This window comes from Procambarus clarkii, chromosome 32 (genome assembly GCF_040958095.1).
Source record: "Procambarus clarkii isolate CNS0578487 chromosome 32, FALCON_Pclarkii_2.0, whole genome shotgun sequence".
Taxonomy (NCBI): domain Eukaryota; kingdom Metazoa; phylum Arthropoda; class Malacostraca; order Decapoda; family Cambaridae; genus Procambarus; species Procambarus clarkii.
In genome coordinates, this window is record NC_091181.1 from 16,634,986 (window position 1) to 16,640,663 (window position 5,678).

At 39.2% G+C, this 5,678-nt stretch overlaps 1 long non-coding RNA gene across 1 annotated transcript; it reads left to right on the forward strand.

The window, feature by feature from the left end:
* Positions 1-204: 204 nt before the first annotated feature.
* On the forward strand, positions 205-4,717 carry LOC138370409 (uncharacterized). The gene is made up of 3 exons (XR_011230132.1): positions 205-238; positions 1,479-1,556; positions 4,609-4,717. It is a non-coding gene; the product is annotated as an uncharacterized lncRNA (long non-coding RNA).
* Positions 4,718-5,678: the final 961 nt, after the last annotated feature.

Consider the following 5,678-nt stretch of genomic DNA (forward strand, 5'->3'; position numbering starts at 1 on the left):
CTTTGACTTCGTTCATGTCATCGTATTTTCCGTAATATATAAAGGTTATGACAATGCAATTATATTATTGTGTGCAAATAAGTTTGAAATTTCATGTACCCTAAAAATATTAAAATAAAGAATAAGAATAATTAAATAATTGTTGTAGTAAATTGTCACACGTTCATCATACGCAAACGAACACACAGTTTGGAGCGTCAGTACAAGACCGCCGCCATTTTAAAACACGGCTTCGAATGTAAGTAATGTTTTTCTCGTACTAACACTGTGTTATACAATAGATTTGGTCTTGAATTCACAAATTTAGTTGTTACATCTGACAGAGTATGTTAGACGGTGTAATGCTGGTCCATGTTAACGTATTTGTGGGCTTGGTTGGTTTAAATGTGGAGGCGAGGCCTGGCAGTGCTGGTGTATGTGGAGGCGAGGCCTGGCTGTGCTGGTGAGTATGTGGAGGCGAGGCCTGGCAGTGCTGGTGTATGTGGAGGCGAGGCCTGGCAGTGCTGGTGTATGTGGAGGCGAGGCCTGGCTGTGCTAGTGTGTATGTGGAGGCGAGGCCTGGCTGTGCTAGTGTGTATGTGGAGGCGAGGCCTGGCTGTGCTGGTGTATGTGGAGGCGAGGCCTGGCTGTGCTAGTGTGTATGTGGAGGCGAGGCCTGGCTGTGCTAGTGTGTATGTGGAGGCGAGGCCTGGCTGTGCTAGTGTGTATGTGGAGGCGAGGCCTGGCTGTGCTAGTGTGTATGTGGAGGCGAGGCCTGGCAGTGCTGGTGTATGTGGAGGCGAGGCCTGGCTGTGCTAGTGTGTATGTGGAGGCGAGGCCTGGCTGTGCTAGTGTGTATGTGGAGGCGAGGCCTGGCAGTGCTGGTGTATGTGGAGGCGAGGCCTGGCAGTGCTGGTGTATGTGGAGGCGAGGCCTGGCTGTGCTAGTGTGTATGTGGAGGCGAGGCCTGGCTGTGCTAGTGTGTATGTGGAGGCGAGGCCTGGCTGTGCTAGTGTGTATGTGGAGGCGAGGCATGTACAACACTCCCCAATAGGAAGAAAACCCACTGGGTTCTAGGCTAGGTTAGGCTTATCTGTAATAATTGAATTAAGCCTAGCAAAGCCTAGAACCTAGTTCAGTAATTTAAAAAATGTTGTAACTTGAAAAATGCCATTCAATACATTACACAATTTAAATATTTTCAGGCAATCAACACAACCCTCTCATGTTGGCTAACCCTCTCTCATGTTGGTCAATAATTTAATTATTTTTTTATGGAGTAATCTTTGCTGTTGAAATGTAGTCTTTTTGAGACTACATTTCAAATGTAGTGTGTGTGGAGGCGTGTATGTTAGGTATTACCTAATATACACGGTGTAATATATCTATCTGTGTGAAATAGATTAAATCCATTTATTTGATATTCAGCTAATAGTTCTGTATTTTCTACATTCATCCATGTTTTGGTAAGTGCAATAATATGTATTGTTTCATTGCAGATTAGAGATTCAAGATAGTTCTAGATTTCCGAAGTACTGAAACGCGCGCCATACAGGCTTGGTGGATCTAGGTGCAAGGTAAAATTATTTACATTTACTTGTTTTGTATTTATGTTTTGTATTTATATGCATATATGCATTTATATGCATTATTCTATAGAATAATAGATCTCGTAATAATTTTGCAAAAATAGTGGCATTTACTATTTTTAAAAGATTATTAAAAAATTTACTGATATGGTGCATTCGGAAGGGCGAAGAGGGAGAACGGCCTGTTGACATAGCTCGGGTGCAGGGGGGGGGGGTTGTGTAAAAGCCTGGTTTGTGCCTCGGAGAGGCTATGGGATCCAGTAAGTTCAGTAGAACTTCGGTTTCAACCCTTTTACCCTGTTGTAGCTCAGTCGATTAAGGCAGTGTCTGGGATGCTCCCGGACGCAGGTTCGAATCCTCATCACGGCCCTTGTGGATTTGTTCATTTGATGCATCACGTTATTGTGATCTGTGTGTGTAATTCTTCACTTGCTACAGCAACAGGAATGTGTGTGTATGTATTTGTGTTGTTGAATATGACCGAAAGTGTAAGATTAATGATTCTAACACAAATCGTCTGAATATTTGTTTTTCTTCACTGTCGAGAGTAGTTAAAAAAATTTACTCGAGTTTATTTTCACACTTTACACTTTATTTATGGTCCTTAAGTCCCTCTCCTTAATGCTGCTGCTGTTTCTCGCATCTTTGCATCGCTTGTATGTTTGGGGGTTTGGCCTCTTGCTATATATTGATTCCATTTGTGTGTGTTTGGGTCTCAGGCCCTCTCGCAATTTCTGTTGAACAAACCCCTTTTCCTAGTTCTGCATCTCTCCTTTGGTACAAATTTTGTTGTGCTTTTATCATATATTTCACAAAACTTGACATACATTTCATTTACTTCATGTCCTATCAGCAAGTGTTTGTCAAATTCTTTAAGGAAAGTTTATCATCCTGATTGCAGATCTCTAGCGATATTATGTCAACTTCTTGTGGATTCGCAATCATTATTTAATTTACCTTTAGGTGTTCTTTCACCAGCACAGCAACACTGTACCTCTCCCAACCAGTTTAAGATAAAAACTAAGTACTAACTAATTAACTCAATGTAACCTACCTTACCCCCAAAATGACAACCCATGTCTTCTATTTTAAACAATGCTGTTTTGTTGACCAAATTGTATTTTTGTTTTTTTCTGCAATGTTCCCCCCCCCCCCACCACTCTACCACCACATTGAGTTTAGTAGCTCTGTGCATGTCAGGTGCTGTTTAATATACAGACCTACTCCTCCATTTGACCTAGTTTCTCTATCACATCTATATCACTTTGTGCTTTAGCCCTGGTGGAGCTTGGTCCACCAGGCTGTTGTTTGGAGTGGCCCGCAGATCCACATACAGTCTGCATATGATATACAGTCTGTTGATCAATTAAACTACAGTAGTTAGTTTTTATCATCCGAATGCACCAATATGTGTTCATTCTTCCCAGATGAAGGAACTAGGTAATATTCATCATCTGAATGCACCATCTGATGCTTTAACACACTCATGATACACGAGAGGTTTAAAAAACTTTTAAAACTTTTAAAACTTTTTGACCTATGTATTTAAAAGCAATTCTAAAGTTAAAAAGTGTAGCATAGGCCCCTCGCAGAATGTTCTTAATATGATCCTCAGGTTATAGTTTTCTATCTAAAGCCACCCCTAGATCTCTTTCTTGATCAGAATTCTTTATAGATCTCAGTGGCTCGATCATAGAAACTGCTCTAAATCCTTGTTGGCCTGGATTGTGGAGGTCATTGGTCTCTATAAAACTAGTAATCTGACTCCTGATCACTCAAATAATTTTATTATGTGGGATGTTAGTGCAACTGGTCTATAATTCTTTGCCAATGCTTGTGTTGTGTTGTGTTGTTTTGGTAGTGATGTGCAATGTGTTGTTTTGGTAGTGATTCGTCCAGTTCTGGTAGTAGTGCGGTTGTAGTGTAGTGTAGTACTTGTGTGCTTGTTAATGACTTGTATTCCAGTCTTGTGGGTATCTCCTTTCCCCTACGGGCCAACTGCTTTGTTCTTACCTAGCATTTTGCTTTGTTTGGGTATGAATGTTTGTGTGCCGTATATTTTGCAAAATTTGCCATATATCTCATTATTTACTCCTCTGCCTAGCAACAAGTCTGTCTAATTATACTCATTAACTGTTTTTCAAAGTTCCCCATAGTGTCCTTTATTGAAATCGAGTTCATGAACCGTTTCAATGTTCTTATTTTCTTCTAGATTATATCTTAAAGTATATTTAAATGTTATTGTTATTATTGTTATTAAATGTTATTGTGACATTGCATTGCAATTGAGCTATGTTGTTTACCATACCGTTCATTTCGTGAGTATAAGTATAGATGCCACACTTGTGACAGGTAAAACCATGCCTTTTTTGAAAAACAGCACCGTCTGTTGCACGTAAGAGCAACCCACACTATATTATGTTGCGATATTATTTCAATATTTCCGATTGTATTGATAATTTGAATTTTCATAGATTTCAATTTATTTTCATTTCGATTTAATAATTTTGTGTGACATTGCATTGAAATTGAGCTGTGTTGTTTACCATACTGTTCATTTCATGAGTATAGTTTATTTTTTTATTTTTTTCATTTCATTTTTTTAGCTGTTCTTATTTTTCAGTGATGGGAATATCAGATCATTTGATGTTCCCAATTTTCTGATGGAAGCATCAGACCATTATAGAATGCATCGGATGAGGTAGTTTGGAATGGTGGGGAGGACGAGAGGGGGGTATGGTGGGGAAGACGAGGGGACAGAGGAGAGGGTAATGGTGGGGAGGACGAGGGGACTGGGGAGTTGGGGATGGTGGGGACAGGGGAATGCTGGGGAGGACAAAGGGACAGGGGAATGGGAGATGGTGGGGGAGGAAGAAGGACAGGGGAGGGGAAAATGGTAAGGAGGACGATGGGACAGGGAAGTGGGAATAGTGGGGATGATGTGGGGACAGGGAAGTGGGAAGGACGAGAGGACTGTGGAATGGGGAATTGCAAAGTGAATTATAATTATATATATTAATTAATTCTTATAAATTTCCAGAAGCCTGTATCAACACCCACACTAATGCAACTGAAAGAGATGTTGAGACAAGTATTGCTGATATGTTGAAGAACGCCCCAAACAAACTCGGTGGAAACAGATACAAGGTAAAGTTTGCCAATTTGCTGTAGTCTAATTCAATTTCTTTTTAGTAATCTTCGAGAACATTTATGCTATGAATAAGATAAAATAATGTAACTGATTTTGATTTATTTACTATTTATTATTTATTTACCGTTATTAGTATAATAGATCTCGTAATAATTTTGCAAAAATAATGGCATTTACTATTTTAAAAAGCTCGGGTGCAGGGGGGGGGGGTTATGTAAAAGCCTGGTTTGTGCCTCGGAGAGGCTATGGGATCCAGTAAGATCGTCCTTCCTTTCCTCCCTAGAATCTGGATGTAGCAGGTGCTCAATTGTCAAAAGTGAAAAATTGGTTTTGTCTTCCGAATGCACCATTTCTGTAAATTTGCTAATAATCTTTTAAAAATAGTAAATGCCATTATTTTTGCAAAATTATTACGAGATCTATTATACTAATAACGGTTTGATAAAATACAGTAGACTGCCTACTGGTTTTACCTGTAATAAGGTTTGATACAGATGATTATGATTATGGTTTTGGCCTCCACCACCCTCTCACCTAACTTGTTCCAACCATGTCTACCACGGTTTTGTCTTCCGAATGCACCATTTCTGTAAATTTGCTAATAATCTTTTAAAAATAGTAAATGCCATTATTTTTGCAAAATTATTACGAGATCTATTATACTAATAACGGTTTGATAAAATACAGTAGACTGCCTACTGGTTTTACCTGTAATAAGGTTTGATACAGATGATTATGATTATGGTTTTGGCCTCCACCACCCTCTCACCTAACTTGTTCCAACCATGTCTACCACGGTTTTGTCTTCCGAATGCACCATTTCTGTAAATTTGCTAATAATCTTTTAAAAATAGTAAATGCCATTATTTTTGCAAAATTATTACAAGATCTATTATACTAATAACGGTTTGATAAAATACAGTAGACTGCCTACTGGTTTTACCTGTAATAAGGTTTGA